Source organism: Camellia sinensis, chromosome 12 (assembly GCF_055761805.1).
Source record: "Camellia sinensis isolate YWXY chromosome 12, ASM5576180v1, whole genome shotgun sequence".
Lineage (NCBI taxonomy): Eukaryota > Viridiplantae > Streptophyta > Magnoliopsida > Ericales > Theaceae > Camellia > Camellia sinensis.
In genome coordinates, this window is record NC_138972.1 from 67,482,948 (window position 1) to 67,500,964 (window position 18,017).

Genomic DNA, 18,017 nt, shown 5'->3' on the forward strand with positions numbered 1-18,017 from the left:
TTTGAGAAAACAGATTTTTGAAAGAAGTGCCAAACATGGATTGCTTTGCCAGATACAGAGTCACCACCTAAATATTTTATTTTGAGAGAATTTAGGAAACCCTGACTCGTTGCCTAAGGCCACGTGTTCGTCATCACCAAAGTTGCCTCGGCTCAGGAACTTGGGTACGATTGGGGAAGGTCACTTTGTGAGCACCCCCGCTCGCCCGATCAAAGATCGGCCTCTACTAACCATGATATCTATTTTTGAAAACGTTATGTGTTCTTATTCCAGTTATTAGCCTAGAATTACTATGTGATGCGCACAAGATACAAGTATAGACTGGGTCGCCTGAATTGGAACAAAACATTTCATGTTTGTTTATTTGAAAGTGGTTTGATGGTGCTACCCGCAAGTAGGCTAAGACGTGGATTTGCCACCCTCAAGTGGGCTTAGAAAATATGATTTTGCCACTATCTAGTGGGCTTAAAACTCACAGTGAATGAATTGTTCCAATCCAAATAACCCAACATTTACCCACAGGCATTCAGGCAGTTATATCACATAAGCAATTAGCCTCATGGTAAGCATGCTATCATGGCAGTCACTCACACGCATGCAAGGATGCTAAAGCATAAAACTTACCGAGTACTCCAAGCCAAAACAGAAGCTAATTAGAAATCCATGCATGATCCTAATTATACCGGAATGCCTAATGCAACACATGCAAAAGTGCAACTATAGCAGGCTTGGCTATTCTAAACATGACATATGAAATGCTACAGCTAACATGTATTCAACCTGGAATTGAAAATACAATACAGTTAGTATGATGCGCCGAGCCCGGTGCATGCAAAACAGATGAATGAATGCAAACATGCTGTCATACTGTATGCTAATTAAAACATGCCCTAATCTAACCATCATAAGCGGGTAAATAAAAGGGATAAAGACGTGGGGTTGGAAGACATATATCACACACACGCACACTTATTACAGTTGTGCCCTCGCGCAGAGGGTCCGAATAAATAATATACAGTCCCAAATGAATAATTACAGTCCAAATATGTACAAAACCCTAATTAATTAACAAATTAAATTAGGAAAGCAATAAATTGGCATGCAAGCCAGGGACTGCCTCAACTCTGCTCCGGATGATGAATGATGCATGCTCGGGTTGCCTTGTGCGGAGAATCCCTCGCGATGCCCCGGTTTGCCTCTGTTTGCAATTGTTCTTGGAATGCGTGCCAAGCTCCAGAAGGCTGCCGATTTTTGATTTGCTGCAACAGAGAGCAACAAAGGAGCATGGCAAAGTATTTTTACATATGTATGCATGACTACTCTTCAGGGAGTATAGTCTTCGATTCTCGTGCCACCAATCACGCATCTCGATGCATAATGGCCGAGGAGTCGAATTGCATGACTCGATATGGAATGAATGCACATGAAAACACAACAGGGCCTAGACTCCATCATGGATAATCCGGAGTGTCGGCGACCGGGAATTGAGACACGTTCTATCACTCGAAGTACGAAACATCCCTCGTTTCCCGTGCTCGGACTAAATCCTATCCCAAACACAATGCAATATGCATGACATGCATGAATGCAATTCTAACATGCAACCTAGCATACACAATGCTATGAAATGACATACACAATGCGCGATGTAACGAGACATACACAATGCTCTAACATACAACCTAGCATACACAATGCTATGAAATGAAATGGCATATACAATGCACGATGGACTTACACCAACATGAGTGGACCTCAGCCGCACTCACATCAGTAGCCATGAGATGAAAATGAGACTTTCGAAACGCGTGCACGCATGCACGCAAATCGAGGACTGAACCTAAGGCATAATATGCAACTCTAGCAAGGCATGGCAAGGCATGAAATATGGCATACAAGCATGTAATTCCAGCACTGAAATATGATGCTAAACAGCCCGAAACATGGAAAGATGGCACCCGATGCGTGAGATGAAACCCGAAACTCGAAACTAGGCACATGGAATGACTTATAGCTATACAAAGCATGCATTATTTGATCATGAAGCATGAAGACAGAGGCAAGAAATTCCCAAAACATGCATATTTTCAGTTTATAACAAGTCTCAAAAATGAACACAAATAGGGCTAATCTATCATGCAAAAACGGCCCTAAAAGGGAGATTAAACACAAGGGACAGAATCTGGCCCCAAATGGCAAAGATCCCTTCAACAAAGTTTAAGAGGGGCTCAAAACAAGGCACTTTACAGTTTACATCAAGCCACAAAAATAATCACAAATAAGGCCAAACTATCATGCAAGGAAAGGCCTAAAAGAGGGGTAAAGAGACAAGTGGTAGCTTCTGTTATCAAACAGATGAGAGCCCTTCAACAAAGTTGAAGAGGGGCTCAAAAAAATATATTTCACAGTTTATGGAAAAGTCCAAAACAGCTCACAAATAAGCCTAAAATACTATGCAAAAATTGGCCTAAAAGAGAGATAAAGAGGCAAGTGATAGCAGAAGACCTCAAACAGAGGAGAGCCCTTCAACAATGTTGAAGAGAGGCTGAAAAAAAGTTATTTTACAGTTTATGACCAAGTCCAAAACAACCCACAAATAAGCCTAAAATATTATGCAAAAATTGGCCTAAAAGAGAGATAAAGAGGCAAGTGGTAGTAGGAGACCTCAAACAGCAGGAGGTCCTTGATCAAACATGAAAAGGGGCTCAAAATATGACTATTTACAGTTTGGATTGGAGTCCAAAAAAGCTAGAAAGTATGGCTTAGATAGCATTCAAAATAAGGCAAGAAAGAGAGAAAATGGGACTCACCCTTGTAGAACCAAGCTTCAACAACTTTTGGGCCAAGTTTGGGAGCTCTTCACCTCTAGAAAGTAGCCTCAAGTTGCTGGAATGGAGGATGGAGGCCTTGTGCTATGAGGTGTAGGGTAAATGGTGTAGAACTTCAGGGGTTTTGGTGCTTGGAGTAAAGAGAGAGAGAGATTGAATGCAAGAGCTCCAAACAGGTTTTTTGTAACCCTCAAACAAGGAGCTGAGGGGCTGGTTTTATAGAGGAGAGGAGTGGAGAAAAGGGGGGGAAAATCAAATTCAAATTTCCCCCCCAAAAGACCCCCCCTCGGATACAGGATCTGGGAGGAAACAGAGGGTACAGCTGTAAGGAACCAGGTGAGAGGGTCATGGTCGGCCAGGTTCAGAAGGTTCAGGGGGCCGGCCGACCACCCCCCATGGCCGGCCGACCAAGGGTCAAAAGGGTCAATGACAATTGCTGGTCGGCCACCTCAAAAAGGTGGCCTCCCATATGTGCATAACACAACTATGTGGTCAAAACCCAGAAAATTTGAACTAAGAGAGAGAAAAGCCAACTTTTTAGAGGGGTTCAAAAGGGTCAAGCACAATTTCTGGTCGGCCACCAAATATTGGTGGCCTCCTAGGTGTGTACAACACAAATATGGGGTTTAGGGTTAAAAAAAGTGGCCCCGGGGTGGTCAACATTGGCTTTTTAGTGAGGAAAACGGGCGACGAAGAGCGATGAAGAAATAAAGCTGGATTTTCAGAACAATTGCTGGACTCCCACCCTCCTACAAGCTTCCTAACAATGAAAATAAGGCCTCCACCAAAAATGAACCAAAACGGATGCAAAACGGAGGTTCGGGGACCAAAACGCGCGGCCCGGGGCCCCGAAAATGGACTGTTAAGCACCGGAGGTGGTATTCGACCACGAAGTTGGTCTCTCGGGTCACAATGTTCCTTAAAAGGGAGGAAATAAGGTGCATACCAAAAATCGGAGCAAACGGAGGTGGTTAAGCGGTCCCGAACCGAGGCGCACGACCGTCGGCTCCGAAAAACCAGAAACCGGGCTCCAAATGAGAAAAATGGCCTACGACCATGAAACGTAACCTACGGCCACTGAGAGATGATCTACGAGACCTCTCTCTCCCTTCGGGAAGAGAAAATAGAGAAAACAGAGCCTGGTTCGCAAACCAAGGCAAGGCACGAAAGAGTCTGGAAGTCCGGAGGTAAGGCTCGCAGCCGAGACTCTGAAACTTCTGAACGAGCACAATATGCGAAATCACCGAGCGCTCAATCAGTGACGTCTGAGTCTTAAGGTCGGTCAAAATGGGGTGTCTACAGCCATCATTATTATATTTCAATTCATGAAAATACTCCTTTACATTAGAAAACAGGGTAGTGGATACAATACACTGGAAATCTCTAGGTACGTGTCTGCCAGTAGGCTATATAGGCACTGTCAAAGCCATTTTATCTGTACTAGCCAGAAGGATCGACACCTAACCATGCGAATTTCTGGACTTTTATCAAGGACACACAAGCCAACAATATAAACCACAATTACACCTCCTAACCAGATTTACTAAGGCATACACCAATTTTTTTCTCAAAATAATACATTTTCAATGATTAAATATGAGAGAATGCTAAATACAAGATGTATGAATAATTAGTTTCAATTGACCTAATTCTTATGCAATTTCTACAACAATCAAAGCTATTCTCCATTGGTAGCCCAAAACAGATATTTGTACTCAACAGATAACTTTCCAATAATAGATATAATCTCACAAATTTCAAAATGGGAGTGATTTTACATTTCCAACTCCACTCTCATCATCAACAGATACATTTTTCCATATCTTTTAAAAAACCCAATATCCTTTATTTTCTTTACCTAAATCAAACATCAATAATTTTCAAACAAAACTTCTTTTATTTCCAAGAATCACATTTAAAGAAAGATCCTCCCACATTTCAACACAACACATTGGTATACACACTTCCACAACCCTTCTAAAGCATTTATTTGAAAAAAACCTCTTTTATATTTCAATGGATGATGGAGTATTTGAGATTTTAAGCGAGAATTAGAGAGAGAATGGGAAGAAAATAGGATTTGGAATGTTTGTGAGAGAGAGAGAGAGAGAGAGAAAGAGATGAATGAAAAAGTGATTGAAAAATCATTTTTTTCCCGAACTGATATACGCACAGACCGCTCAAGCGACCAAACCACTGCTTGAGCGTCAGACACAATAAGTGAGATATCTCGAACGACAAAAACACCGCTCAAGCGTACAATGACCCCCTCCCAGAAGTTTTACAGACTATAGAGACTGCTAGAGCGCAAGAAATACCGCTCGAGTGAACAACACCCTACTCCCAGAAGTTTTGCAAACCTGCAAAAATACTGGGAGATATAAAAGACCACTTGAGCGAACAAACACCCTACTCCCAGAAGTTTTATAGACCTGCAAAAATACTGAGAGATCTTAAAGACCGCTTAAGCGAACAAGAAGAAAACTGGACAGAAACTCCATTGAAAAATTAACTCCCAACCTGTTTCAAACGCAACCAACAACTCAACTCAACTACCAACAAGATAACAAAGGGAATAAACATCAATTAAAAGTACGGAATCCCAGATCTAAGAGCATAAAATGGGACAGGTCTAAACTGGAACCGTTATAATATTGTTGAAGGAAATCTTGGAGTAAATGGAGTATGAGTTATGATTGGTTTTTAGGGTAAATTTGGAAGGAGAGAGGTTTTAAGACATTAAATGGAAGAAAATATTTAGGTGAAATTTAGCATATTATTTACAATAAAATTAAATAAAAAAATTACCATAATAATCGATTATTGGAGTAATTTTTTTTATTGGAGAAAAAATTAATATTGAAGATTATTGAAAATAATTACATGGCAGTCATTTTCCGATGTCAAATTAAACTTCACTTAGATTATGTACTTTTTTATTTTTTCTGAAACCTAAAATATAATGCCTTTAGATTGATCACGACCAAAAAACAATTACCATATATAGGAAGATTATGGTAGATTATTAGAAAAAAGGGAGATATATTAAAAAAAAGAGCAATATTATAGGTAAAACTTTTACTAAAATTCTTAATAAAAACATGTGTCCAAATATCATTGGATGTCAAAGAATCATTGCTTTTGTTAAAACTAATCAAATTTAACCCTTTACACTTTCAGTAAAAAATTTAGTAGATGTGACAACTCACTTCAAGTGACTGCTGTTGTAACGCCCTCAAAATCATAACATTAAACCCATCAATATAAACATACATTTATATACAAAAGATCTACATTTCCTCAATTCATCAGAGTACCTCATTACAAAAGTATTATATGTTAACAACAAAAGTAAATGCCCTACGGGCTTACAGCTTTCCAAGTTAACACTTGGTTACAAAAGAGAGTATTGACTCGGTTACACATTAAGCCCTTGGCATTGAATTTACATGTAATACATCAAAAGGAGACAAGAGAACAAAAGTCTGTCCACCTCTAGCCTCCCAAGCTATGTCCTTGGAGGTGGCAAGTTACCTGTACCTGAAATGATGTTCCCATATAGGGTGAGCCACAGCCCAGCAGAGATATACTAAACCAACTATAAACAATGCCTAAAAGATTAGCAACTGAAAGATGGTCGATACTTACACCTCCATTTACATCTTATTTCAATTCCATGACAACCAAGTCTATGTTACAATTCACTTTTCATTTCTTATTCAACTTTGAGTTTGAAAACAAGGCTCAGTACTCTGGCCAAAACATTTGATGAGGTTATAGTTCATCACTAGAACACTTTCGAAATTCACGGTGGATACACATTTTGATGTTGTATCAATAACACATAAACTACTTCCATACTTCACAAACGATGATGATATACATTTTAGCGCTATATCAAATCAAACAAACTTTTCAATAGATAAGCATGTGAACTATATCAATACCACAACAGATAAGCATATGAGCTATATCAACAACCCAATAGATAAGCATATGAGCTATATCAATACCATAACAGATAAGTATGTTACACATCAACAGATAAGCATATTAGCTGTATCCACACTTCACTAGACAAGCATATGAGCTGTATCTACACTTCACTAGACAAGCATATGAGCTGTATCTACGGAGTTCATCCCCCATCTCCTCCAAATCCTATCCGGTTTAGAGGTACATTCCCCTAAACCGTGGAGTACATCCCCCATCTCCTCCTCTACACAAAGCATATAAACACAAAGGTTCTATACACAATATAACGCATGCAAACACAGAATCACATACGCAATCAATCAATACATAAAGTTAATGTATTCTACCAACCGTCTACACATAATGCATATAAACACATTGGTCATATACACAATCACTCAATACATACAGTTAATGTATTCTATCAACCGTCATACTCTATGACACATCCGATTGATTAGTTTTAGTTTGCCTAATCATCATGCATTGTCTACAACAATCAACACTACCCTCCACCGGTAGCCCAAAGCAATTATTTCTAAGCAGGAAATAAATGTACAAATGGATAATATATCAACATTTCAACTAGATGAGCAATAAAAGATTCGTCTACACTCTTTAATCCCATACATTCCAAATTTCAACATTCTCAATTCAATTCCTCGCTTTCTCCAATTAATTATATGCATTAATTAATTAAACCAATTAGGGCAAATTACCATAATTCACAAAACAACCCTAAGGTTCCATTTCCATCAATGTCCCAACATTAATCTCGTTTCTCTATGCCTAACATGCATATAGGTTTATATATTTAAAACCCCGACTTTTGTAAAATTACAAAAAGGCCCAAACTTTCTCAAAATTACCCAACAACCCCCAACATATCAAAATGCTAAAATTCAAAGACAAAGCTCATAAGATGGAGTAGGTTATCCCTACCTCGAATGATGGGACTCAACGAAGGAGATGACGAAACGAAAATGCTCTAAATCCCGAAATTTTCAGATTGGAAGATAGCCCTCGACGATCAACACAACTTTTGTAAAGGCCCAAGGTGAGAAAATAACTCCTACTAGATCAATCCTAAGAGAGAAGTTAGGGTTTTAGTGAGAGGAGCTCTCAAAATACCTTTTTGGAAAAGTAGGAGAGAGAAAGGATGTTGAAAAGTGAACAAAAAGGTCGGATCTCGGCTTTATATAAAAGTCGCCCCGCTTGAGCGTCGAACTCCCCGCTCGAGCGTCACTCACAGATCCCCGCTCGATCGTCCAATCCCTCGCTCGAGCGGCGGATGCACGCTCCCAGAACTTTTACAGACATGATGCCCGCTCGAGCGTCAAACTCCCCGCTCGAGCATCAGACACGTACTCCCGCTCGAGCGTCCAATCCCCTGCTCGAGCGTACACCACTGCAGACGAAAAACTGGATGGGTGATTTCCCCGCTCGAGCGCCAACACCCCCACTCGAGTGGAAAGACCAAAAACTGGGCAAATACTTTATGTTTTAAAACGCAACCAACTTACTCCCAACTTGCCCAACACAACCCCAAGCTCGAACACAAAGAGAAAGGGATAGAAGGAGGATAAGACAACAGCACCCTTACGAAATCGAATTCGGATTACAGTTAAGCACGAAAAGGAAAACCGGGATCGCTATAGCTGTAGCAGAGATGAGGTGCTCTCAGTAGTTTGTTTTGCAGGTTGAAGGCTTAAGCGAACAAGTGGTCGCTCAAGCCAAGATAAGGGGTTCCTAGTATCTGATTTTATAGGCAGAGATACTGAAAGGTCTCGTTCACCGCTCGAGCGATGAAAAGACCACTCAAGCAGTCTGTGCAAATTCACCAACTTAAAAGTCACTTTTTAGATCATTTATTACACTTTTCTTTTTTCTCTTCTTTCCTCTCTCTCAAATTTCGAAAATCCTAGATTTCTCTCTACAGATATCTCTCACTCCACTAAGATTCAAGCCTAAATCCCTTACAAGAAGTGGAGTGTACATAAAGATTTTACTTCCTACCAATTGGATTTCGATTCTACAAAGGATTCTTCCTAAAGCCTAGCTTTTTTGCTCTTTTCTTGAGGTAAGGTTACTTTTAACTTAGTATCTCTTTATTTTGAAGATAACTATGTGGTATTGTTGTGACCATGATACTTTATTTTGATGATTGAGCAAAAGTTGAGTGTTATAACAAAAAGGGATTTTACCCAACTTTTATCAAGATTTGAAATAAACTCTTATGGATTATGAGTATTGATGTTGAGAACTATCACATATATGAAGAGGGCGTAAACGCCCTAAATTTATTAAAAACCCTAGTTTTGATTTTGACGAAAGATGATGTTTGGATGGAATTGAATTTCAAATCATGAAAATTAATGGACATTAGACATAAATAAGTGGATAACTAGATTTTTGAGTGCATTATTAACGTATGTTGAATTAAGATTTGTGGATTTGGAAATTGTTAATCATGTATTGTACATTTTACTATTCATCTCATGTATTTATGAATGCTTGATTACTTGGAAGGTGGTACAAACAGGGAGGTAAATAGTGTATGAGTCCGAGTAGGGAGTCGGCTTTTTGAGAACGGTGTGTTGTGTTGGTACCCGCGCGGGAAGTTAGGTGCCCAAATGCCCTATCTTGAGCTTATTGCCAGACAAATATAGAAAAATGTTTTTAGGTGTCCACTGGTCATGTTGTATAATAGTTGACAAAAGTGAAAAAAATGAATGATTTTGGGTGCCCACCACCTGCCGTATTAATAGCCGGAAAATGTGGGAATAGTTTTGGTTATAAATCTATATATGTGTAATATGAGGCTCCTACGAGGGATTCATGGCATATTTACCACCCCAGTATTGAGAAAGGCTTCGAGTGGAGCAAAGATACATTTGTTTTCTTGTCCTATATATTTTTTGACATAAATTTCAAATTGTGTTTTGGGTTATGATAATGTTATGTGGATGTTCAAGTAATTAGATACTCTGTTAAATGTATCTCTACTGGGCATATAGCTCATCCCTATCTAACATTTCTAGGAATTAGTAATGTGCCACCACCTTAATGAGAAGAAGTAGACTCTTTTGTTTTGATTGGAGCACTGAGGCTTGTGGATGTTTAAAGTGGAAGCTCCGAGCTTATTTATTTAGGACCGTGAGTCCATTTTTGTTGTAACAAAGCCATGCCTTGAACTTTTTGTGTAAGCCATCAAGGCATCTCATTTGCATCCTCTAACTTGTTGAACTATGTCATATAAAAGTGTAATTAATAGATTGAACACAAATCTGTAAATGGAAATCTTAGTTCAATGAGAAAGAGGACCTTTTGGGTTAATGTTATTATGATGATGGTAAGAATTCGGTTCAACTATATTTTAATTAATGTTTTACCGTAAATTATTCGGGAGCGTTACAGTAAAAGTGCTAGTATCTATAGAATTATTCTAAAAGAATATCAAATGACATGAAGAAAATTGTAGCTTATCTTACAAAATCTTATACGGTTAATATAAAAAGCCAGCCTTAAGCATAGGAATGGCCACGTGACGGATTTATAGTCATTCGTCTTCACTTTTGCCTCATATCATATTGGGGAAGGGTAGGTCCGTGGAGTGGCTACGGGGGCAAGGGTGGGTTAATTTTATAATTTAAAAATAAAAATATTAATAAAAATTATAAATAATATAGCATATTATAAATAGGCATTTATAATAAATGAAATTTAAAAGAGTTAAGAAGAGAAATAAATAAATAAAATGAATGCTAAGTGTAATATTTTGAATTTTAATTTTGTCATAGTGATGATATATATATATATATATATAGTAAATATAAATAGGAAGAGGATTGGGGCGGATTAGAACAAGGTGAGGGAAGCAAAACTTGTTCTCACCCTACTTCCTTACCTGTTCCCACCACACTTCTTTATTGGGGTAGGGAAAACCCATATGCGGCTGTGTGGAGAATGTGAGGGTGGAGCGGGGTGCAGAAAACTGGTCATCCCTACTTACACAACGTCCTTTTTTTAAAATAAAAATCATATGAACGCTTGACTTGACTTAGGTTGTAGCTCAAGTGGTCGCATAAGAACATATAGATGTCAATGAGATAAGATCTCAAGTTCATGTTAATGGAGTGATGTCAACTTATTGTAATAATTTAATTCTACTATCTCATCAACATGTTACCCTATGACTATCTATACTATATAACAAGCAAAAAGGGGTTTTTAACCCCCAAGGCCTATGGGAGTTTCAACATCTCAATCTGAATTTTCTAAATTTTTTATTTAAAAAAAAACTCAGTATTTATTGATTTGGTCAAAATCCTCTTATTAGTATTTCACTACAAAAAAAATTGTTTTTTGCGACGGCAAAACGCCGTCGCAAATACCCCAAACGCCGTCTCAAAAGGTTTTTGCGACGGTAAAATGGCTTTTTGCGACGGCAAGTGAGGGTCGCAACAAAAGGGGTTGCAAAAGGGTTTTAGCGACGGCAAGTGCCGTCGCCTTTGTTTTTGCGACGGGAAAATTCCTTTTTTGCGACGGCAAATTTCTGTCGCCAATAATGGAAGAAAATCTGAGTTTTTTTGCGACGGCACAGTATTGCCGTCGCTAAAAGGGTTTTTTGCGACAGCAAAAATACCCGTCGCTAAAAGTGTCGTAGCTAATGACTATTGTCGACGGCAACCTGAGCCGTCGCTAATGACTATTGTCAACGGCAATGATGCCGTCGCTAAAGGCCTTATTTTTCAATTCAATTCCCTACCTTTTGCGACAGTATAGGTGTCGTCGCAAAAAGCCTAGTTCAATTTACTTTTTGAGACGGGGTGTTCTGCCGTCTCAAAAAAAATTATATAAAAAAAAACCTATATTAAAATTATTAAAAATATAAAAATAATCTGTATTAAATGAAAAATAACTAAAAAAAAAATCAATAATTACATAATAATATAAATACATACATAAACAAAAATTGACACATGATGAAAATTCATAATGTTGTTCCATTCATAACAATACATAAATAAAAATTCATAACAATAAAAATTATGCCACTACATAATGTTGCATAATACATACATAATGTTATTCACAAATTTAAATAACATAAATTAAAAACAAAAGTTTTCATCATATGATTCTTCCGTGGGTTAATATTTTAATCTTTACACGCCTGCATTCCACAAGAAACAAACTGCTACTCCCGAAATATCTGAAAATAACAAAATAAAAATAATTAATGACAATATAATTGTGTTAATATTTTAATTATAGAAAAACATAAAAAATTAACTACTATATATATATGCACACACATGCATTATATATGGCTTTTCTAACTATTTACTAGCTAATAGACCCTGAAAAATTGTTCAAATCATACATGATATTAAACATCCAGCTGAAACATGCTATTCTAAGGAAAGGGACCTTGAGTAGCTCTACTATATTTGAAAATTTGTTTGCAGTCAGGCCTCAGCAAAGATTCACTTTTCAGAAGGAAATAATAGATGCAAATGTCAATGCACTACTGAAGACATATTGTCTACTTCAACAATATTTCACGCATGTAAAAAATTCAAGATGCCATTTTAAATAGGCCAAACCAAAAAACACACCTACATACCTTTTCTAGTGCTAGAGCAAGTTTCGAGAGATTTGGATAAATGCTTCTCGCACTCAAAAGGATCTGATTCACAGAAGGTTCAATGAAATGAGTCATACGGAAACATAATACGACTTAGATACAGATATTTGCTAGGCATAACATATATTTAAACATAGAGAGTAGTAAGCAATTGTTTCAGCAAAAATAAGCCCAACATGAAACAACCCTAGGATGCCCTTCCCTCCACAAGGCAATCTCCAAAACTAACAAACAAATAAAATTTGTGATTTCACTGATTCAAAACCTCAAATAAGGTTTGAACCATCACCAGAATTCAGTGCACAGTAGTAACCAATTAGGAGATTGTTGAAGTTATTAGGCAGGGTACAACAAAATGAAACATGATACTCATAATGGACAAGTATGATCACCTCACAAAGCCTCTGCAGGGTAAAAGAAGGACCTTCTATAAAGCTGAGAAGAGCTGCAGAGGAGAATAAACATTCTGTGAATGCTTTCAACAATATCTTACCAAAATTTCAGATTAGGAGAACAAATACATACATAGCTAGAAAATATCACTAATATACACAATCACAAATATCCAAAATATCCATCAGTATTATGGAGTTATGCCCAACACCCTTCCAGCCTTTATAATGGTTTACTATGCATGAATTCAACAGAGATATGGCTCTTAACAGAGTTGACAGAAATAGAAAGTTACAAGTAACTAGCCATAAGGAGCAGGTTTTGAGACCTTTTGAGATCAGTGAAGAGTATGGTTACAAGCATTCAGGGAACCAATACAAAGAAGTTATATTTTGATTTTCTCCTTTTTTTCATTTTTTATTTTTGAAGAAAAAAAAAATGAAATAATATTTATGACTCATACAATATATAATCTTGAAGTATACAAACAAAAGAAAGAACTTGCAAATGCATGACATGCGAAGCTACATATGAATTTCTAACTTTGTACTAGCCTATGATCTTTTCCTCACGTCATTTAAGTTTGTTGGTAAAGCAGAAACACATGCGTATCAGATTAGGAAAATACAATTTAAGCATTCCACTGCTAATTGGAAACACATGGCCATTATAGGGCTAAGGGCCAAGCATTATCAATGGAGAAGGATTCTACTCGAGCAAAGAGTCAAAACAACTCAACCATGCATGGATCAAGCATGGTTAAAGAACACCCAAGGACTTCATGAGCTCACTTTAAAGAACATCCAAAGGGAATAGGCAAAAAAAAAAACTTCCAAGCCACTTGCCAAGTGAAATCCTGAAGTAAAGTTCTATTAAAAGAAGGAATCATATAAACCCCAAAAGGTGTAGGGAAGTTTCCATGAAGATCTGGTTCTTGATTTTGATCACTCTGGCTTAAGCCTGTCTGCTTAAATAAAAAATTACTTCCCCCCTCTAGCTAAAACTGTGGGCAAGGGGATGGGGAACCCAAAACAACAAAACAAAAACAATATGCACAAACACTAATAAAATATATATATATATATATATATATATTCAAAGAACAGAAATGAGCCCATTAGAAAGATCAAATATTAGCTGCAGATGCCACAATTTTGCTTTTTCTTGAAATCGCCATAATTTTCATTACCACCATGGTATCACCAAAGACTTTGCTTCATACAATCGTATTGAAATTAGTCTCGAGCGAAGCCACAAAACATCACAATCAGACAGATATAATACTAATAAGGAGACAAATTAAAGATTTTATATGTATACGTGAAATTTATGTCAGAAGTGAACATCATCGAGTAACAGAATGTGGTGACAAAGACCTGAACAGAATGATATTAATAAGGAAATCTAGAATAAAGGGTCTTCTTTTCTTTAGGTTGGGGGTTGAGGGTGTTGGGTGAATATCTTACATTCACTTGTGTCTACATGTGTAATCAGAATATTGATAGAAGCCCCAGAAACAAAGTTTATGCATCAACTCCATGCTTTGGTCCACAAACACCAGAACATTTCATGCAAAATGAAATAATACAACTTATGGATGTAATTTTATACTAAGGTACAAACTTACCAAAATTTCCCAGTTGAAGCAATAACTTCAAGTATAGTTCTGGCTTCTTCTTCGCCAATCTCATGCTTGTATTCCATTCCTCTGGAATTTTATGTATAATAAGGCTTTAGTAAATCAAATATAGTATGAAGACCCTCATAAAAACTTGCACATAAAGCTTTCAAAAAGTTGTTAGGTATTTGAATTGAAGACATATAATCAACTCTTTGCTCCACACAAACCCACTGGAAGGGTAGGAGAAGAAAGAAACAAAGAAGAAGAATAAGAAGAAGAAAGGGGGTGGATGAAGAGAAGAAAAAAAAAAAAAGTATTGCATTTGCATTTCCTCCTACATTACCATTAAAAAACAAAATAAGAAAATAAAGATTCAGTGATTTCTATAAAGTTCCATTGTTCCTCAATGTGCAAATATGTATATTTCTAGCAAGCACTAATCTTGAACAATCTCAGGCATCCAGGCAGATTCTATTAATCTTCCCCGATACCTTATTGCTATAACCACATCTCCAAATAGTTGCTTCTGATTTCAAATTTCTATCACTTCGCTCCACAATGTAAAGTTCAATCATCTCTACAATTAGACAAATTTAACACAACAGACTTAATCTGCATAGCATAGATACAAACAAGCATGATTGGGACATACGAACACTGCAGATCTTAAAGAAGTAGGACATGGCAGCATATCATATATTCATATATCTGTTGTGGATATTATATAAGAAAAATATGAAATCTAGTTAATCCCTAATTATTTCTACTAAAAATTGCAAAATGCGGAACATGAAGCTTCACAAAAGTGGATCAAATAATAGACATTGAAAGGGAAAAGAAAGAGAAAGATAGATTGAAGAAAGAGGGAGACCTTTCGAACGTAACCGTACTCGCTCTCCTTCTCTGAATCTTCGAAAGTTGTCAATCGAGCTCTGTATACGGACGACATTTTGTGAGACGGATCAGAGGAGAAACCGAAATCAAAAATCTAACGCTGCACATACACATCAGGTTTCTGAGCAGCTCCTTCGCCACTGGAATGAGAGCAGCAGAGGGAAAGCCAACGGAGTGAGACTCGACGCCATCGTCTGCCGTGCTCACAGTCGCGAGAGAGACAGAGATGGGGATTTTTTGTTCAAAAATTAGGGATTTGAGATTTGGGGATTTTTGGTTGATGGGGGGAAAAATGAGCGGGAATGGGAAGGGAGGGGATTGGAAATATTTTTGGAATTTTTTTTTTAATTTATTTTCATTACATATGAATATTTAAATAATAAAACGACTCTTTTTTTTTCGCAACGGAGGATTTGCTAAAAAAGATTATTTTTTATTAAAATAATTTTTTTTATAGTTAATGATTTTTTTTTTTTTCATTTAGTAAGGTTGAAAATTTATTTGTTTCATATTTATTTTAATGAATAAAAAATTATTATTATTTTTTTATTTGGTAGAAGTATGGATAATATTTTCTATTAAAATAAAGTTAATTTTTTGTAGTCAATGAAAAAAAAAATTTTGCGACCCTTTTTTTTTTTTGTTACTAAAAATCAAGAATTAATTTTTTGTGATATAGGATAGGAAGTGGCAGTAGTGGCGAAAGTGGTGGAGAAGAGGTGATAATGGTGGTGGTAGTGATGGTGAAGGAGATAAGTGGTGAAGTTGTGGTAGTGGTAGAGGAGATAGAATAGCGGTGGTAGATGAGAGGTAATGGTAGTAGTAGTGGTGGTAGTGGAGTGATAGCGATAGTGGTAGTAATGATAGTTGTAGAGGTGGAGTGACAATAGTGGTAGTAGTGGAATGGCATTTGCAGTAGTGGTGAATGTGGTAGAGAAGATGGGTGGTGAGAGAGAGATGAGTGAGAGACAGAGAGAGACAGAGACAGAGACAAAGTGATGAGCGAGAGAGAGACAAAGTGGTCGCTAAAAGTGCATTTTCTTGTAATGCGAGAGCTCGGTAAATAGAGAAAAGATGAGAGAAAGAGTGAGCAAGGTGGACACAATGGGGGAGAGAGACAGACACACACATAGAGAGAAAGAGAGAGAGAGAGAAGAGCGAGAGACAGACAAACAGACACAGAGAGAGAAAGAGAGAGAGAATAGTGATAAGTGAGAGAGAGACAAAAAGAGAAAGATATATAGAGAGAGAGAGACATGGAGAAAGAGATAGAGAGAGAGACATATAGAAAAATAAAGAAAGTGAAAGAGAGATAAGGGAGAAGAGAGATGAGCAAGAGACAAAGAGAGAAAGAGAAAGAGAAAGAGACAGAGACAAAGACTGACAGACAGAAAAGAGTGATGAGTGAGAGAGAGAAAAGAGGTAATATTTTGTGGTAGAGGAGAGGAAGCGGCAGTAGTGGTGAAGGTGGTGGATAAGAGATGATGGTGGTGGTGGTGGTAGTGGTGGCAAAGGAGATTAGTGGTGAAGTTATGGTAGTGGTAGAGTAGATGGAGTGGCAGGGGTGAAAGAGAAGTAATGATAGTAGTAGTAGTAGTGGCAATAGTGGTAATGGTGGTAGTGGAGTGGTGGCGACGGTAGTAGTAATGGTAGTCGTAGAGGTGAAATGATGATCATGGTAGTAGTGGTGGTAGTGAAATGGTGTTTGCAGTAGTGGTAAAGGTGGTAGAGGAGATGAATGATGAGAGAGAGAGATGAGTGAGAGGCACAGAGAGAGAGAGAGAAAAGAGATGAGAGAAGCGATAGATGAATGAGAGACATAGAGAGAAAGAATGACAAATAGACAGATAGAGAGAGAAGAGTGATGAATGAGAGAGAGAAAGAAGATAGAGAGAAAAAGATGAAAAAATGGGTAAAAAGATATAGACAAAGAGAGAGACAGACAGAGAGAAAAAAAAAGAGCGAAAAAAGATAAACGAGAGAGAGACAGAAAGAGATGAGCAAGAAAGCGAGAGAGAAAAAAAGAAGAGAGAGAGAAGAGAGACAGAGAGAGAAGATAGATGAAAGAGATAGAGAGAAGACAGATGGACGAAAGACACAGAGAAAAAGAGAGACAGACAGACAGAAAATAGTGATGAGTGAGAGAGAGAAAGAGAAGAGACACAGAGAGAAAGAGAGAGACAGACAGCCAGAGAAGAGTGATGAGTGAGAGAGAGACAGAGAAGAGAGACAGAGACACATAGAGAAAGGGAGAGACAGACAAACAGAGAAGAGTGATGAGTAAGAGAGGGAAAGAGAAGAGAGACAGAGACAGAGAGATAAGAAGATGAAAAAATGGGTGAAAAGAGAAATGTTCAAAAGAGTAAGACGACGTTGTTTATAGTGGATCGATAAATCGAGAATGAGCTCGATAAATAGAGAAGATGGGAGTAAAAGAGTGAGCAAGGCGAACATAGTGAGGGAGAAATAGACAAATAGACAAGTAGAGAAAGAGAGAGAGAAAAGTGATGAGTGAGAGAGAGACAAGGAGAGAGAGATAGACAGAAAAAGAGATAGAGAGAGAAATAGAGATAGAGATAGAGGGAAAGATAGAAAAAGAGAGAAAAACAAGAGATGAGCGAGAGATAGACAAAAAGAGAGAGAAATAGAGCGAAAA

At 37.5% G+C, this 18,017-nt stretch overlaps 1 long non-coding RNA gene across 2 annotated transcripts; it reads right to left on the minus strand.

The window, feature by feature from the left end:
- Positions 1-11,786: 11,786 nt before the first annotated feature.
- LOC145804546 (uncharacterized) lies at positions 11,787-15,842 on the minus strand. Of its 2 annotated transcripts, XR_014346525.1 has the most exons (6): positions 15,472-15,842; positions 15,339-15,399; positions 14,474-14,554; positions 12,846-12,898; positions 12,433-12,495; positions 11,787-12,018 (listed from the first exon to the last, which is right to left on the minus strand). It is a non-coding gene; the product is annotated as an uncharacterized LOC145804546 (long non-coding RNA). The 2 variants fall into 2 exon arrangements; XR_014346524.1 differs by having other exon boundaries at positions 15,339-15,825.
- Positions 15,843-18,017: the final 2,175 nt, after the last annotated feature.